Source organism: Tamandua tetradactyla, chromosome 2 (genome assembly GCF_023851605.1).
Source record: "Tamandua tetradactyla isolate mTamTet1 chromosome 2, mTamTet1.pri, whole genome shotgun sequence".
Taxonomy (NCBI): domain Eukaryota; kingdom Metazoa; phylum Chordata; class Mammalia; order Pilosa; family Myrmecophagidae; genus Tamandua; species Tamandua tetradactyla.
Genome location: NC_135328.1, coordinates 63,158,830 through 63,178,656, shown reverse-complemented (window position 1 = coordinate 63,178,656; position 19,827 = coordinate 63,158,830). Strand labels below are relative to the sequence as shown.

Here is a 19,827-nt window from a genome sequence, read left to right as displayed (position 1 = left end):
GTGATTACCTTTCAGAGGAGAAGGAGGAGCACAAAGAAAGCTTATAAAATATTGACAATATTCTATTTCTAAATCTGACTTGTGGTTAACATAGGGTTTACTTTATTCTTCTTTAAAATATTGACTCTATGTGACGGAATATTATGCAACCATTAAAAAGTTGCATGTATATCCAGGGGTGAAAAATCTCCCTGGCAAAGTGGGATAGGACTCCCAGGGCTGAGTCTGGCCCTGGCACAGTGGGATTGGCAATGCCTTCCTGACCAAAAGGAGGAAAAGAAGTGTAATAAATAAGGTATCAGTGGCTGAGAGAGTTCAAATAGAGGCAAAAGGCTATTCAGGAGGCTTGATAGTGCTACTCTTACTCAAGCTTCAGCTAGATAGTGCTACTTGTTATGGTCTGCTAAACCCCACCCAAACTCATTCCTGCCAACCCTAAGGAACACTTATGGCTTTATCTGAGATTCTACAAAGGTTCCATGCACTGAGATAACTTTCCAGAAACTTACAATCTCCAGATGGGTCTTAGGCCAGATAAATCCTGAAACCCAGAGGGGCTAGCCTCTCCAGAATATTAACTTGCTCCATTCCCCTATCCCATATTATTGGCAGCTCTTTCCAATGAGAAAAAGTTAGAATGTTCACAGTCCAAATGCCCCTAAAGATTGGGAGAAAGATCAAAGGAGAAGGTGGAGTTATAACAAAGAAGATAGGATTTAACAAATGAGTATGATTGCTGAATCGTTATATTGATTTTGGTCACCAGCGTCTTGGAGCAGCTAGAAGGTAAAACCTAAAATTGTGAAATTGTAACCCACACCAAACTCTGAAATCTATTCTACAACTAATTGTTGCAGTGTGCTTTGAAGTGTATTGCTTTTTTTGTATATATGTTATTTTTCACAATAAAAACTAAAACTAAATTAACAGCAAGTTGCACAAGTAATGTATGCAATATGACATGTCATGTGAATTTTAAATACATAAAATATATATTAGTTATGATCACATATATTTGTAGTAAAGATATAAAAACATTCACAGAAATGTGACACAACAAATTAAGAAGCATGCTTATGTCAGGGGTTGTAAGGAGAGGAAAGGGATGGAAGACAGCTTTAGCTGCATTTATACTGTTGTATTTGTTTTAGAGCAAAAGAGATTCGAAGCAAAAAAATTTGCAATGAATTTTTTAAGGTTGCATTATATATTTGCAAATAATTTACCATTTAATTTTGCATGATAGTATTAAATGAAAAACAGGGAAATGTATCTGTATATTATAAAGATTCCAACTATATAATGAATCCATTGGAAAGAGAGCTAGAAGGAAATCAACCGCCATGTCACAGTGGTTGTCTCAGAGTAGTGGTAGAACTATAATTGATGTAAATTTTCTTACATGTTTTCCAAATTTTCTTTGTTAAACTCGTACTGCTTTTAGAATCATTACAACGTTTGAGGGGAAAACAGGAATCACACCTCCCACGAAATGCTGCCCAGGTGACTTGAAGGAACATGGGTTCCTCTGGAGGATTCGAGGAGCCCTGCTCTCCTCCTGACTGGCTTCACTTTGTCATTCCGGTTCTTTTCATCGTGGTTACCAGAAGTTAATTTCTGGAGCACAAGGTAGCCCAGGCTTTTCAGAACAGACTCTGATAAAAAGTAAATCAGAACCACTTGAATTAGTTCTCAGACATGAATAGTATTGCCAAGCCCTCAATTTGGTCTTCAAATGGAAACTGTCAGTCAGAAAGGGAAAGGAGCCAAAGGGAACAAAGAGTGATGAATTGAGGTGTCTTGCAGCCTCTCTGCTTTGAATCACAAGATACCAAGACTTTGGCAATGTGCACATTTTTTTTTGCAGGCCATCTACAAAGGTTCCTTCTCCTCTGATTTAAAGACATAATTGGAGGAAGTTAACTCTAAGTCCTCTGGAAAGCTTTCTTGACATTAGCAGAATTTATAGAGGAGGAAGGGAAAGCAGCTAACACCTAATAAATTTAAGAGTCAGTGTCCAGCTTACTGTGTGACCTTGTATGAGTTACTTCACTTCTCCATGACTCAATTTCCTTGTCACTAAAATTGGGACATAATAATGCTACCGCCTAGGTTTGTTGTGAAGATTAAATGAGATAACGTATGTCAACTGCTCAGCACAGAGCCCAGCACAACAAAAGCGCCCAATAAACAATAGCTATTCCCATTACCAGTTTGGATGAGGAGCGTCAAACGTGTTCCAGCAGATGGTGCCTGCTATGGGCCTAAGCGCGTCATGCATACTGACTATTCAATATCTCATCTGATCCTCACTGTAGTTGGGAATCAGATATTATTATGCCCATTTTACAGGTTAAAACAAAACACTGAAGATCTGAGGTTCTGGAACCTGCCCAAAACCACAGAGTTCGTGAATAGCAGAGCAGTCCTTGAAGCTGACACCATCTGTTTCCCAAGCCCGCTCTCTTTACACTCTCATGGGGAGAGCAGAGATGAGGACAGGGACTCCTCAGAATCTAGTAGTTAGGAGAGGAGGGCTATCACTTTGAGAAGATCTATTCTTTTTTTTTTTCACAGTGTCCACCACTGAAAATAAACTTGGGGAAATCTTTTTGGTTGCTGTGGATACCTACAAGTGACCAAACACCATGGAGAGTGTGGGTGGTTGAGAAACTGTACTAGCATGCCACAAATTCTATAGCAGATTCATGACCAAAGAGGCTGTGCCTGACGACTGAACAATGGTGTGAAGGGGTCCTTTAATGTCTTGAAGATCCATTCCTAGACCTACTTACTGCTTACATTAAGAAAAATACTATCACGAGGTGTTGATAATAGGGTGACATATGGGAACTCTGCATTTTATGTGTGATTTTTCTGGAAGCCTGCAAGTTTCTCTAATTAAAAAAAAAAATACTTCTGGGGTCATCTTAGAATCTTGTAAATCCTTATGCCAATTTTGGACCTGATATTCCTTTCATATGATTAGATGTATAGGGAAAGGAGCAGAGAGGGCAAAGAGACAGGCAAATGTGCTCCCCTCAACAAGGCTTATGGGGAATAAGAAAACAAACTTGGCTTTTCCCATGGTTCCAGCTCTGCCTCCTTGAACTTATAGGCAGAACTTTATGAGGAATGGGTCCTTCTGGAACAAGGCTAGGTACAAATAAATAAACAAAACAATGTACACAGACCTACCTTTTTCTTCCTTTTCTTCTCCCATAGTCAACATTACTTCACTGATATATTGAACTGTAAAGTAAGAAATGTATGAAGGTTTCCAATGTCTCAATTTTCATAATATTGGATTTTTACCACAAAGTTTCTTTATCTGACCCTGATCACTCGATTTAGGAAAATAAAACAGAAAAATACAGGGAGGAGGGAAATCATATGAATGTTTAGTCATCATCAGTGTCCAGTAGAATTTTGTTTTCCTGTCTACTTCACATTCTACCCAGAAATGCCTGGGGTTCCTGGAAGTTCTGTTAATTCCATTAATTGGCAATTCTATTAACCCAATCTTTCATTTTGAATACCATACGTCACTCAATAAATGTCTGGAGTGTATTTTTTCCATCCTTTAGATGTTTTAAAAATAGTCAGTTTTCCAAAACAGAGTCTAGATACTGAAAAATGAGTGTACACATTCTAAAGATACCTAGATTTTTGTTGCTCAGAAGAGCTTCAAGACTGCAACATGACATTAGGAGCATAGATGCGATTCTACAAACATTCATTGAATTAAGGGTTGGCTCCAAGTTGAACCCTCCCTGCTCTGCCCCAACAGGCTTATGACTTCAAGCTCTTACCTGTCCTTCCTCCCAGTGTCCTTTCCTGCCCAGCTGTGCTTCTTGAAGTTGGAACCAGTTATGGTTAAACTGCCTTGTTCTGAGGGGCCTGAATGCTTCATCACCCTCCACCCTCCAGCACTCCCCTGGAAACAGAAACTGGAAGAGGGCATTTCTCCTAAGGCCTAAAGAAAAAACAATCCCTCCCCCAACCAGAGTATGACTCTTGCAAAAATACTTTATTTTATCCCTGTAAGGAATTTCATTTTCCCTAATTCCTTCACTCAGCCTCAAGCACATCTCCAAAACCCTGGAGCATTTTTGCAAAGGACTCAGGGCATTTAGGTAGGTTCCTCTATGCCACTTTTTCCTCCAAGGAGCAGATGTTGCACGTTAGACCTAACACGCTTCAAGTTAAATGTGTAGCAAGACTAATATCTTCTGCAAATAATGCTGTGAGCGATGTGAGTTTCCAAGGAACTATTATTCATAGCCAAACATTGACATTACTCATAGACTCTGGAAAGCACTTGACTGATCTGAGTTAATTAAGCCACATAAACCTCCTGAGAGGCAGAGAGAAATCTAGGTAGAAAAAGAGGAGGGAGAAGGACAGGGAAAATGTTGCCTGATGCTGAGATGAAACTCCCCAGTGATCAGATAATACATAGTCAGTGAAATCCCCAGGGAAATTTACAGGTCATTTGTAACAACAGAAATTGCCTTTGGCAGTGATTAAAATATTAAAATCATAAAAGTGCTTAAGGCCCAAAGGGTCCTCAGAGAGCATCAGGTTCAACCCACTCATTTTAAGATTACAAAAGCCTCTGCTTCAATGAGTGAGACCAGGAGGCAGAGCTGCTAGCTCTTTGCCTGGAGTACTTGTTCTTTATGCTGCTGAGCCTCCCCAGGAGAATATAAAAGGTCCTCCTTACCTCATCCCCTTTTCCTTGCCATTTCTTTTCTATTATGCAACCAGCACACTGTAGAAAATATAGCAAAATTTAGTTAAAGCAGAGGAAAATAATTAGAATGATCCAAATGTCACCATCTCTTGTAGAGACAAGCAGAATTGTCTCATCATCAACCTCCAGGACTCCTTGTAGCTCCTAGCTGGCAACCAGCTAGCTGGGATATTTGACTGCAGCTCCCAGCAGCATGAGGGGCTAACCAAACCAACTTCCACCAGGACCAGGGAGCCAAAAACTCCTGGTGCTTCACAGCTGAGTTTCCCAGGGCTCACTGAAAAGCTGCACCTAAGCACAGACCACAGACACCTGGCACCTGAGTGCAAAATATTTTTTACCCATTGACAAGGCCAGGTCATTGGCCCGTTAGAAAGGGTTCAGTCCTTCCACTGCAGCCCAGTCCCCGACTCATCCAGCTGCATGTTGGCCCAAGCACCCTTCTCCACAGGATGCCAGGATATTGAGGGACCTATGTGTTTTCTGACTCTTCTCCTTGTGTGTTCACCCAAGCCCTTTGCATAACCATCTTTAACACATTAGCCCTTCCAGATCTTTCTTGTGGTTACTTTTTGCTTAATATGTTGTGAATAACTTTCCATGTAAAGACACAGAAACATTGTCTTTTAAAAATCACTGCATGGTATTTCATTGCATAGGTACCCCAGAATGTAATCAATCAATCCCCCTTGTTAGTTGCTTCCAATCCAGGTCACTTCCCATTTTTCACAATTTTTACACAATACTACAGTGAACCACCCCGTACAAGAATCTTCACAAATTTGTTTGATTATCTCTTAAGGATAAATTCTTAGAAGTACAATTGTTAAGTCAAAGAATATGGACTTTTAATGGGCTTTTGATTAGGTTGCATATATGTTACTAGAATAAAAATTACAAAAATATATATATATATATGGAATGTACAACACATTGACTAAAGCTAAATCTAAGTTAATCATGGACTGAAAAAAAGAAAAAGGGTTTTGATATAATTTGCCAAATTTTTCCCTGGAAAACTGGTGTGAGGGTAAGATTCCACCAAGATTTCTGAGATGGATCATTAATGAGTTCAAATGATTTCTTTACATTTGTTCCAACAGAAGCTAATAGTCTAATTAAATACCAAATGCTACATTTACCAGAAATCTGAAGAGATTGGACAGCTTGCTCTAAATTGTGATGATTTTGAAGAAATGAGGAGAGGTAAGGTCTGGAAGCAGTGAGGTGAAGGCACTTTTTCTTTATTATGTATCTTGATTTTCATGAAGGAATCATTTTCATTTTTTAAATGTCCAATTTTGGATAGTGATTATTTCTGCATAGGGAAATTATGGGTAATTTTCACCCTTATTTTGCTTATCTGTATTTTCTCATATTTTTACAATATGCTTGAAACACTAGTGCAGGGTTTCTCAACCTCAGCATTGTAGACATTTTGGCCTGGGTAACTCTTTGTTGGGAGGAGCTGTTCTGTGTATCTTAAGATTTTTAGCCGCATCCCTGGCCTCTACTCACCAGACAGTAGGAGCACGCCGAGCTGTGACAACCAAAAATGTGTCTAGAAATGTCCAAATGTCTTCTGGGGAGCAAAATTGCTCCCAGTTCAGAATGACTGTACAAGTGAAATAGACAGTACTAAAAATAATTCTAACAGTTAACATTTGTAGTGCTCTATGCCAGGCACTATTCCCAGTGCTTCAGCAAATAATCTTATAATTCTTCTCAACAATCTCTGTGAAGTGGACACTATAATTATATCCATTTCACCCATAAATAACCCAAGACAGAGAGGTTGAGGAACTTGCCCAAGTTCACATAGCTTGAAAGTGGAAAAGCCTAGACCCAAACTCAGGCAATTCCAAGAGTCCATGCTCAGAAGCACTTTTCTCAGCTGCCTAATCCAATGAACTGCCAGTGCTTGTCACCTAAATTTAATGCTTATCAAGATTTTTCCATACTTGATTTGTTTGTCCCTTTGTCTTCCTCCCTCCTTTCTGTTCTTTCTTTTCTTTCTCTCCCCACCCCTCCTTTCCTCCCTTCTTTTCTTCCATAGCCATCATGCTCAATAAGATTAACAATAATTCTATGGTGTCAATCCATATTTGAATTTCCCTAATTATCTCAAAAACATTGTTTTGAGTCTTTCTAAATGCTCAGCATTGGACATTGATAAAGAAGGATACAGAGGCCCTTTCCAGCATAGTGTGAATCCTAAAGGAAAGGGGGAGGTAGCCAGGCAGATACATTTCATAGCCACTCTACATGGTTTGGGCTGGAAATGAAAGGGAAACACACAGCTCAGAACAACAATAAAGATCCTATTTGCTGGTTTCAAGATATGAGTCCTGACGTAAGAAGGAGCACGGCTGATCATTAGTTAATTTTAATAACAGCAGGGAACTGGGGCCAGGCTTCGGGGCTCCTAGACTCAGCTTTCTCCCTGCATATTTATGATTTCATTTTAGTGCTTGTTGATTTACTTTCATCCGTCCAGAAAAACCCTGACTTGTTTCTTCTGTTGTCCTTGAAACACAGTGGAAATTCCTCATGAGTCTGTGGTTAAGGACTGCCCTCCTAGGGGGTAAAGACAGAACAAGTTGGTCTTGCTTTATCAGAGGACAGCAGGATGAAAGAGTGAGCAGGATTCTGAGACAGTGGAGATGACTGCTACCCCTTCACCCCATCCTGCCATCAGCTGAACCTTCCTTCTGTTAATCTCCTCTGGCCACTGTAACACATTATCCCATACTTGGGGGGCTTAAACCAACATGCATTATCCTCTTACGGTTATGGAGATCAGAAGTCCAAACTCAGTTTCACTGGGCTGCAATCAAGGTGTCAGCAGAGCCATGCTCTCTAAGACAAAATCCGTTTCTCTGCCTCTTCTAGCTTCTAAGGCTGCTTGCCTTGTACTCCTTGGCTCCTGGCCCCTTGCGTAGCATCTTGCTACTCTGTCTCAAGTCTTCTATCTGAAATTTCCCTCTGCTCCCTCACCTAAGGACACTAGTGATCATGTTTAGAATCCATTGGGACTATCCAGGATAATCTCCCATCTCACTATCTTTAACTTAATCACACAGCAGTGCCCCTTCTGCCATATCAGGTAACATCCATGGGTTCAAGGATTAGGACTGGAATATTTTGGGGAGCCATTATTCAGTCTACCACACTCCTCTAGAGACAACTCACACTAAGAGTAACATCACTTGTCTTTTGAGAACACAAAGCCTTGTACAGGTGTTTCCCACTTAATTATCACAACAACCTTTCAAAGTAGGTGGTGTTTGGGTTCCCTCAGGATCCAGCCACCTATGTGGGGAAGTGAATGCTAAGGGTATTCGACAGGGTGTTAATAGTGTCTGGGAAGAGCCCCATTTACCAAGGAGACTTATTTATTCTGTCATCATTTATTGAGTGCTTATTCTGGACCAGTGTCCCACTTTCTTGAGCTCAGAAATCAATGAAGCATGCCTGAACTTGGGAAACTCATGGTTGGGAGGTGGGGAGGGAGATGACTGATACATGATTAGACAAATTATAATACACTATGATCAGCACTATGCAAGAACTATAAATATTTGTATCTGGCACACAAAAGGTGTACAATAAGAAATGGTTTTAAAGACTTAAGTAGCATAAGGCTCAGAAGAAACTCTGTCTGGAAGAGTCAGAGGAAGAGACAAACGTCCTTCTCCGTCATTAGGATCAGGGTCAAGAATAATCACCGAAATAAGCCACTTAGATGAAATGAGGAAAAACATGAAGTGACTGTGTCCAGGTCACTTGGCATGTGAACTGCAAAGCAAGGACAAGAATCCGCATCTGCAGCCCCCAAGGCCAGGAGTCCCTCCACCACCACCAGCCACCACCCAACTGTCTCTGGGAGACAGGCCTGCAGGGCCCAGCACAGAGCAGATGGCACCCTCATGAAATGGATGCAGAGCATTTGGTTGGCCGTGGGAAAGGACTGCATAAAACAATGCAGGAAAGGTACGACACGGTTTTCTTAAGGGATGCCCTACAATGTTGGTGAAATTTTTGATGCTAGAAAATCAAATGGTCTAGTTTTTGTTTTGTTTTGTTTTGTTTTTCTGTGTTCTGCTATTTTCTTCTACAATGCTTGGCAATATGCTCATGCTGAAAAGAACAGAGTAAGAGGTTGTTGTGACCTGATACTCTAGATTAGTGTCTCCAAAGAAAGGAAGTCAATAACTGGTGTGCAAGAGAAAAATGCTAGAACTTTTACTCATGCTCATGTTTAAAAGTTACAGCTCAGTTCAATTCCTGGCCCATGCACTTCCCAAAACAAACAAGTGAAACAAACAAATGAAAAACTAAATGAAACAAAAATTCAAAAAATGGTGCTACAATAGGGGGATACTCACATGGAAAAAGAATGGAATGTGACCCTCACCATACAGCATAGAAAAGAAAAAAATAGAGCTCAAGCTTTGGTCATATTAGAAATTGGATTGACGCTAGGACACCCTTTAGAGGGTTGTGTGTCAGGTACAAGTATGAGTCAGCTTGAGGGAAGATGGGAAGCTTCATAATTTTTTTTTTCACTTTCTCTTTATTCTAATGCATGGCAGTTTGTGTGTGCCAGGTTAAAAGGATCTATGGGTTCTATTGTATAATTTTAATTAAACTAATCTCACAAAATGGACTAGAGGCTAAAAAGGATTTCTGCAGAGCAACTTCAGACTGAAGATAATACTAATAATACAAGCACAAGTGAACAAGAAAATGGCAGAGCTGACACTTCTGCTACTCCTGGTACAAGCTCTTTGTCAGGCACATTATGAGGTAAAAACAAAGATGAGCTCTGCTGGTTTGAATCTGTGGTGGACCCCAGAAAAGTCATGTCCTTTAATCCTCATTCAATATTGCTAGGTGGGAGCATTTTGATTGTTCCCATGGAGATGTGACTCTCCCCAGTGTGGGTGGTAACTTTTGATTAGATGATTTCTATGGAGGTATGTCTCCACCCATTGAAGGTGGAGTTGTTTACTGGAATCCTTTAAAAGAGGAAATATTTTGGAGAGAGTCCCCTTTTGTAGAGCCACGAGAAAGCCAGCAGCTGCCACCACGTATTCTATGTGCCCTTCCAGCTGAGAGAAAAACGTTGAACGTCATCAGCTTTCTTGAACCAAGGTATGTTTCCCTGGATGCCTTAAACTGGACGTTTCTATAGACTTGTTTCAATTGGGACATTTTCTCATCCTTAGAACTGTAAACTAGCAACTTATTAAATTCCCCTTTTTAAAAGCCATTTCGTTTCTGGTATATTGCATTCCAGCAGCTAGCAAACTAGAACATGAACTAACATGATCTAGCAAGAAGTCAACCTTGAAAGTTTGAAGTTATAAGACTATCTGAAATGTGGATTTACAGCCAATCTCATAGATGCTTAACCTCACTTTAAGCACATACTGTGCCCTTTGTATTATGATAGTATAACACCATCACAAAGAGCAAGACATTTTAAAGCATTATTTGTTGTATCATTTTCTTATCTGTTCTTTTTCTATTTTATGTATGTTTTAAAAATACACAATATATTGGTATGTGGAGAGTACTGAGAAAAATTGGAAGCCCCTTGCTTTGATTACCAAGGAACTCTTTCTGATAGTGGCACCACGGAGCACAGTGGGGTATGAATAAATATGCATTAAATTAACAGCTCTCCTTCCAGAGGGCGAACACAATATATTAGGAGCAGGGCAGGAACATAGATGACAGACAAATAGGTTAATCATACTAAGATACTAAGCAGCAACCAGGCAGGCCGATACTTACACAGAAGGAAACAATTGATACCCTTCAATATCAAGGATTCTGACTAGGTTTCCTCCACAGCTTACACAGAAATTTACTGCTAACTTACATGGTTAAAACCAAAAAGAATGACACTACCAAGTGTTGGCAAGAATGTAGAGCAGCAGGAGTGCCCAGAAACTGTTGGTGGGAGTGTCAAAGGGGCAATTGCTTTAGGAAAGTGTTTGGCTATATCTACGAAAGCTGAAGAGATGCACAACTATAACCCAGCAATTCCTCTCCTAGGTAAATACACAACAGAAATGTGCACCTTTTTTTCACCAAAAAACATGCACAAAAATGTTAAAGGCAACACTATTCATGACAGTACAATATTGGAAATAGCCCAAATATCTATCAACAGTAGAATGGATAAATAAACTGTTGTAATTTATTCAATGAGAAGGAAAGGATGATTATTACATAACTTGAGATGTATGAATTTCACAAACCTAATGTTAAGCAAAAAAATGCCAAACCAAAAAGTACTTACCGTAAGCAGCGCCTTGCTGAACCATATAGGGGACTGAGACAAAAGGAAAAATCAGTAATATTGGTATTGCCTTAATTTAAAATTTAACATTTTGTTCATTATGGATTTTTTGCAACATTTTTATTTTAGATAAGCATTAAAATAACACTTACCGGTGTGACGCTGGCTCAGCAGGCAGAATTCTCGCCTGCCATGCTGGAAACCTGGATTCGATTCTCAGTGCATGCCCATGCAAAAAGAAAAGAAAACATCACTAATCTTGATCAATGAATTTTTTGGCAGCTCCTTAAACTTTGCTCCTGAGACAAGTGCCTCACTTGCTTCACCCTTGTCCTGACCTTTCGTTTATATAAATATAGTTCAATAACAGGCAAGGGCCGGCCACGGTGGCTCAGCATGCGGAGTTTTCACCTGCCATGCCAGAGATCCAGATTCAATTCCGGTGCTTGCCCATGCAAAAGCAAAAAAGGCAAAACTGATCCATGCTTCTGGAAGTCAAGATAATGGTTACTTGGGGGTGGGGGGTGGGGGGAGTAGCATCATGAAGGGGAAAGGGGGGCTTCTGGGATGCTAAGATGTACTTCTTGACCTGCGTGATGGTGAAATGGGCAGGGTATTGTGAAAATTCATCCAGGTATACACTAATGATCTGTACTCATTTCTCTATGTATATATGCAGATTTGTGCATCCTCTGTCCACCTGCCTCATCTCTTCCAAATTAATGATATAAATTTTAAATAAATAGTTTTGTCTTTATATGTATAGTCAGATGCAGCAAGGATGAGTGACACCAGAGATGCATGAAAGGCAAGTTTATCAGTACTCACAGGTCCTGGAACAGAGAAGGTCAGCATGACTGGCTGGGTCACACAAGCAAGCACATTAGGAGCATAGCTCAACCAAGGTGGGAAGCAAGAGGATCTGGGGTCTCTGCCTTGAAAATATTACTTGGGTGGGGCTGTAGCAGTCGGTAAAGCAACAGTGGGGATTTGGAGTTTGTTTTTGATATTTATGGGGGCACGAACCCAGACAGGACACTGGAAGGAGAGGGAGAAGCTGTTTATCTTATATAAGTAGGTAGCAAGGGTGGTCTCTGAAGGACCTCATGACAGGATGTGAGATGCTGAGGAATCATGACAGTGAAAAGCCCTTATCTTTCTTTTAATTCACTATACTACCCAAGCCTCTTCTGATTTCAAGGAAGAAAAAGTCACTTAAGCTAAATCTAACAAAGAGGGCATTATTGAAAAGATATCACAGAATCTCACCAATCTCAAGGCAGGAAGTATTGCTGGCCTTCATGGGAAGCTCCATATTGGGCTCCCTGAGAGGCACTCAATAAATCTACTCCTCTGCCCTAATATAGTCCTGAAGAAATTGAGAATTAACACAAAGCAGTGGCTAACAGAGGCCAAAAGATGGTATTTATTACTGATGGAGGCGAGGCTGGAAGATGTGACTTTCAGTCTTCCAGCTAAGCATGCTTGCTAATTCTGACTTTAGGGTTAGGCTAACTTACACAGCTTGTTCTGGAAACACTGGACATGGGGGATTCCTCCTGGAGAAGCAGCAGCGAGTGCCTCCCCATGCAAAGGGGGAGAACTGAAGGCTTGTGTGTTGTGGGCAGCCCGTTTCCAAGAAGAACAAGCCAAGAAGGATCACTTATTCTTCCCACTCTAATTGGCAAATTTAGATATTGACCTCACCTCCCCAGAGAGGAGAGAGGCCAATGTTTTATCAGGAAAAATCCCTCACGAAAATGAGGAGCACAGAAAAGCCCTTCTACCCTAACACTGAGATTGGGAAAAACAGGCATCAGGGACTGAGGGTTCTCCCTGCTGCTCAGGACCTGGGTGTTCTCTCAACTCAACTTCTCCCAGCATATCTGCTTCATCCCCTCACTCTCTTGTAGCCTCCTTTTTTTTTTTTCTTCTTATGCATGGCTTGAAATGGTGGCTGGTACCGCACAACTGACACACTTCCCTCTCAGTGTCCCCACTCCAAATTTACAGAAGAATTGATGGCCTGGCTCACGTTTTAAAGACAGGCTGTCCAAGACTCATCCAACAGACTCAATCAAGAAAGCTCTGTCATACTAGGAAAACTCTCCAGAGGCTGATATGTAACCAGAAAGTTGCTGTACTGATTTACAATGGGAGATGCTACTTTCCAACTACTCAAATATGCATGTCTTTGGGAGCTGTTGTGGAAATTTGAATTGGTAATAATAAGAAAATATTGACCACTTGCTAGGTGGGGTGCTGCTTTCTTAGCAAAATGGCATGTCTTAATGTCTATGACTTATTTCAAAATAATTCAAGATGCAAAATAAAGTGCAAAAGTAAACTGAGGCAACACAGAGATACTACTCCACACTTACCAGATGAATAAAATCCGAAACACTAACAACATTAAAAGCTAAATGAACAAAGCCATATTTTTCCAACTTTACAGTTCCCCTAAGTCCATCTTGCCTCCTTCCTCATTATAGAACTCCCTCACAGGAGGGGAATGAGTATGGGATTAATTGGGAAAAGGAGAAAATTGAAAGATGAGCAAATAGATTCTCATGTTGAACTCGGGTTGGACCTTGAGGACCCTCCTAAGTCTGAACTAATCAACATCGTGTGTCTCACCCTGTTTTCATCCTAGAAAATCACAAAGGCATTATTTTTTTCCCCTGTCACTTTTAAAAGATATTTTGAAAGATGATTGTTTAGATGCACCTGGAAGAGGCTTGATTTCTTTCTGGCTCTAAGTTTGATTTCTTTATTTAACAAATATTTTTGGGGTGCCTCCTATAACCCTGATTGCATTCATACCTACTCTACATTGCTACATTGCCACCTCCTCCTGCCTTATCTACCTCTTGAGAGGTGACCAAGGATCCCTGCAAGAGGTTACATTAACACCCCTAACTTTCCTTATTGCACTGAGGGCCACCAGAGATGTAAAGTCACTTAATTGTTTTTTCAATATCAAATTAACTGAATTTTTAAAACCTTTGCAGTTCGTGAGAGTTCATAGATTGTGCAGAACACACTACAAAGTCCAGAAGAGGCCTTCACAAATCATTTCTTAACTTAAGAAATTAAAGCTGATGCAAGTTAAAAGTATCCAATTAATGGTTCCAAAGATGAAAACCTTTCAGGCATCCGAATGGTGCTGGTCAGATATCCATTTGCTCTGCAGGACTAAACCTGTTCAGCAGCTTAGATCTTTCACCACATTGTCTCTCTTTTGATTCTGCACAGGATCTTTGGTAAGGGAATAAAGAAAGGGAAAGAAAATGGGTTGTTAGGAATCACGAAGAGTTGGAAATAGATAATTCCAATGTGATTTGATCTCCAAACTAAAGATTGACCTGGTTTTTTCATGCTCTTCTTCTTAAATAAAGCACATTACTGCACTGACATTCAACCTTTTTATTTAAAAGTACGATTAAAAAGTTTCATTTATTTATGAAAACCCAAACAGAGACCACAAACTATTTTATTCAGTAAACATTAAAAGGGTGACTTTAAAAACAATTAGAGTCATATGCCAAGATTATATATAAAGATGTTGATTGCAATGTTAATTTAATATGGAAAACATATATTGGTTATAAGAATTAAGTTATAGCAACACACTGGGGTGTTATAGAATCATGATAAATGAAGCTGCAGATTGGATTAACATGGCAGAGAAACCACACATGCCTCACCCTTCTACATGTTCCCAAAATCTAGTCATGAGATGAAAGACTTTTGCATGTGTGAATTTTAAAATTAATTCCATCACAGTCGCCCTGGAAAATAAGAAAGTCATTAGCAAACCAGGAATATTGCTAAATATCTGAAAGCCAGAAAGCCAGTGAGATCTAACTGATAAAGACATGCATTATAATCTATCTGGACTCCCCCCAAATCTCTGATAAAGCTTCACTTCCATATACTGTAAAGGCTACATGATCCTGATGATGATGGTTCCAGCCAAAACGCTGAGTGCTAAAAAAATTCAGGCACAATGAAAGGCTCTCCAGTTGTGGGGCAAAATCAAGAGCTTGTTTGAAAATGTTTGAAGAGTTTCAGAAACACTAAAAATCATAATCAGAACAGTTGGAATATGTTTTTAGGGAAAAAAAAAACTAATGAGATTGAGCTTATTGTATCTTTAGACACAGCATGTGTAACTAGAGAAGGAAAGTCACCATGAGCCAAACTAAAGAGAAAATCAATGATTCTGAAATTTACTATGCATCCAGCACTGTTCAGAAGAAAGATGAGGGCTACAGGGCAGGGTGGTTCATCAGGTTTTGGGATCTCCTACATCTAAAACCTTGCAAGACTCTCCACCTCTTTGTTCACCAAACAACCATATGATCAATCCATTAGCTTTACCTTTCAAATAGATCCAAACCATGACGACTTCTTGCCATCACTCCCACCCACCCAGGTCAAAGCCACCATCATCTTTCATCTGAATAATTGCAATAACATCCCAACTGGTCTCCTTGCTTCTGACCTTGGCCTATCTTAAATCTATTGCCTACATAACAACCAGAAAGAGCCTTTTAAAGCATAACTCTACCCCCTTTGACCAGCAGATAGCAGCCACATGACTACTCAGCTGACAGAAGTGTTCTTGACCCATCAACCTTCTTGAACCAAGGTATCTTTACCTGGATGCCTTAATTTGGGCATTTTTATACCCTTGCCTTAATCTGAACATTTTCACGGCCTTAGAACTGTAAACTTGCAACTTAATAAATTCTCCTTCTAAAAAGTGATTCCATTTCTGGTGCATCGCATTCCGGCAGCTTGCAAACTAACACAAGGCCCCTTTAACTGCAGGAGGGAGAGGAGGAGGGCCAGAGTGGAGCCTCTAAAGTAAAGATTCAGTTCAGAGCCTCATTGTCTGGATTTGAGGGTTCACTGCCTCCAGCAGCTGTCAACTGCATCCAGAGTAGTAGCTAAGTCCCTACCATGGCCTTGAAGGCCTCTATGACTTGAGTCTCTGCTGCTTCCTTTCCTCATCTCCTACTCCACTTTCTTTTGCTCTTTTTGCTCTAGCTGCACTGGCCTCCTAGCTGCTCTTTAAACTGACCATGACCTTTCCTGCCTCAGGACCTTTATACTTACTCCTCCCTCTGTCTGAAATAGCTTTCCCTTCGTCATTTTCAAGGCTTGATTTTTATACTTCCCTCAGGGCATCAATGTCACCTTATCTGTAAGGTCATCCTGATATCTTAATATAAAATATAGCAAACACCACCCCAGCATTCTTTGTCCTCCTTACACTGATTGATATTTCTCCATAGTAATTACTATTTGACACACCTATATACTCATATTTTGTTTTGTTTTTCCACAATAATTTTGTCTATTTTGTTCTTTGCTTCTCCCTAGAACCTAAAACCTGGCACAGTGTATATGCTCAATAATCATTGTTGAATAAATGAACCAATTAATGCATTGATATTGGGGTCAAACATTTCTATTTATTGGCCATGCATATTCCTCCTCTTATGAATTTTCTGTTCATGTTCTCTACACATTTAAAATTGAGGTTTAGTACTTTTTTTTTTTTTTTTTGACATGGGCAGGCTCCGGGAATTGAACTTGGGTCTCTGGTGCAGCATGTGAGAACTCTGCCACTGAGCCACAGTTGTCTGCTCTTGGTTTAGTACTTTTTAAATTGATTTTTAAATATTCTTTAAATATTAATTCTGTACTCTCTTTGCCATATTTGTGTCACATATTTCTCCAACACTGTTGCTTGCTTTTATGTTAATAATTTTTGTGTTAAGAAAAATTTAATTTTTAAATTATCAAGCCTATCTGTTTATATGCGATGCCTTTGATAAATTTTCTGCCTAGAAAGTTTTTTTCCACTCAGAGATTATTTTAATGTTACTTTATATGCTCTTCTAATTTTTATGACTTTTTTTCACATTTAATCTCTTAATCCATCTAGAGTTTATTTTGGAATATAATATGATGTATATGAGATATCTTAGAATCTACCAAAGTTATAAATGACACCCTCTCTGGTCTTGAACTTACTTTTATTAAAATACACCGAGACACAAGATTCTATCACCAGGGAAAAAAAGACCAAAGGAGTTTTCACTACCTTTAATTCCTATTCAAAGCAATGCCAGATATGATTTAGATAGCACCGTGCATGTTCCCAGCCTTCTGCCAAAGTTGAGCAAGTTTCAACACCCAGTTGTGCTCCCGCAGGCAAGGTTCATTTGGTGGTCAAGGCAGATGAAGCAACCTTCCCCCTAACCTGTAGCCAAGCTTCTTGGTCATTGCAGAGTGCCTGTTTCAAAACAAGGAGGCTGTAAGACCCTTTTATCTATTTACCTGGGAAAGAAATTCTAAGCCCATGACTATATTCAATTATAACTACCTAATTCAAGATAGCAAAAGTCAAAATTTTCTCGCTTCTCCAAACAAAGCATAGACAAGGTCCAACATAATGTCTTAACAAAGAGCCTTGAATATGAAATAGTGGAGAAGTTGCCTTTTCTCCGTCTTTGTTGTAGTCTATCTTCTATAGGGTGAAATAAATCTTGATATAACTGACTTAAGAACAGTTGAACAACCCAATTACAAAATGGGAAAAAGACTTGAATAGACACCTCTCAGAAGAGGAAATACAAATGGCCAAAAGGCACATGAAGAGATGCTCAATGTCCCTGGCCATTAGAGAAATGCAAATCAAAACCACAATGAGATATCATCTCACACCCACCAGAATGGCCATTATCAACAAAACAGAAAATGACAAGTGCTGGAGAGGATGCGGTGAAAGAAGCACACTTATCCACTGTTGGTGGGAATGTCAAATGGTGCAACCACTGTGGAAGGCAGTTTGGCGGTTCCTCAAAAAGCTGAATATAGAATTGCCATACGACCCAGCAATACCATTGCTGGGAATCTACTCAAAGGAATTAAGGGCAAAAACTCAAACGGACATTTGCACACCAATGTTTATAGCAGCGTTATTTACAATTGCAAAGAGATGGAAACAGCCAAAATGTCCATCAACAGACGAGTGGCTAAACAAACTGTGGTATATACATACGATGGAATATTATGCAGCTTTAAGACAGAATAAACTTATGAAGCATGTAATAACATGGATGGACCTAGAGAACACTATGCTGAGTGAGTCTAGCCAAAAACTAAAAGACAAATACTGTATGGTCCCAATGATGTGAATCGACATTCGAGAATAAACTTGGAATATGTCATTGGTAACAGAGTCCAGCAGGAGTTAGAAACAGGGTAAGATAATGGGTTATTGGAGCTGTTGGGATACAGACTGTGCAACAGGACTGGATACAAAAACTCAAAAATGGACAGCACAATAATACCTAATTGTAAAGTAATCATGTTAAAACACTGAATGAAGCTGCATCCAAGCTATAAAAAAAAAAAAAGAACAGTTGAACATAGTAACAAATGTGTTAATTTTATCCAACTCCTAGGAAACAAACAAACAAAAAAAGGGTCAAACAGCGACATCAGAAGTCTCTAAGGGTCCTATAGTTATTCCAGAACAGAATTTAACCTTTTTTCAAAATAGACTATTTTCTCAAAACCATTAGTTCTATACTTCTTTTATCTTAAAACTAAGTTTTAATAAATACTGTCAGTACTGTGTCTGAGTTCTATTGATATGTGTGACCATTTTTATACCATACCAGACAGGTTTAATTATTGTAACCCTTAACTTTATTTCCTTCTGTGATTAGTGAAGGCTTTACACTATACTTCTTCCACACTATACTTCTTCCAAGTATTCTTATCATTTATATGTGTAATTGCTCAGATGGAACTTAGAGTCATGTTTTCAAGGTCCAAGAAAAATTCCATTGGGATTTCAACTGAAATTGTAAGTCTATAATCTAATTTGGGAACAGTTGAAATCTTAAATCATATTCAGTCTTTTCAACCATAAATGTGCCATTCTTTCCATTTTTCTTTGATATAACTCAATAAAGTCTTCTCATTTTCTTGACTTTGGCCCTACTATTGTCTTTGAATAGTAGATACTATCCTTGGAATTTTTCTCACTATGCTGGACACATCTCACAGCCATTTGGAATTCAGATATACGGATTCTGCTCTCAAGGAATTTAGACTCTAGAAGGATGATGGGTACAAAAGACTTATACCAGGTCCTTCTTGGGTTGGCAACTCAGCCAGCAAATCATCCCACCCTTTTCTCCTGGGCAATACTCCCTAACATCCCTATTATTACAACAAAGAAGTTCTTTGCAACCATGTCACCTAACAGGTGACTGGACCATGGATGGGTCCCTGTCCCAAAATGATCCAATGAATTCTTTCCCTGGGGCTTTAAGACTAAGATTGAAGGATTATTTTATCTCTAGGTGAATGAATCGGTAACATGTAAAATAACAGAGCTGATGGGGACCATGCTTTTCCATGTTAAACCAGATAAAAAGAGGAAATTATAATTTGTAAGGAAAAAACAAAACACAGTGAGAGGAGAAATGAGCATGAGAGAAAGATCTGGGTATTGTTGAGTCCCTGGTTCAACCTCTTTCTACAGCTTCAACTGCATACATGACCTTGAGTTCTCTGAAAATCCTGGAATCCTTTTGGTAAGCTTACTTTTGTCCTGACTTAGACTAACTCCAATGAGTTTCTGTTACTACAGCCAAAAGAGCATCCCTAATTTGGAGATAAGACAGACAGGGTCCATGTCCAGTGGGTTTTCAGGCTCTGAACTAAA

At 39.5% G+C, this 19,827-nt stretch overlaps 1 long non-coding RNA gene across 4 annotated transcripts in view; it reads right to left on the bottom strand.

The window, feature by feature from the left end:
• Positions 1–1,287: 1,287 nt before the first annotated feature.
• The window catches only part of LOC143673445 (uncharacterized), a 24,028-nt gene continuing 5,488 nt past the window's right edge, over positions 1,288–19,827 (bottom strand). For 2 of the 4 annotated variants that reach the window (XR_013170365.1, XR_013170366.1), the window contains exon 3: positions 13,856–14,327. This is a non-coding gene — a long non-coding RNA (uncharacterized LOC143673445). Of the gene's footprint in view, positions 1,656–3,198; positions 3,253–3,812; positions 3,951–4,726; positions 4,775–13,855; positions 14,328–17,122; positions 17,380–19,827 lie in introns of those variants that run through there. The other 2 variants (XR_013170367.1, XR_013170368.1) reach the window with 2 other exon arrangements.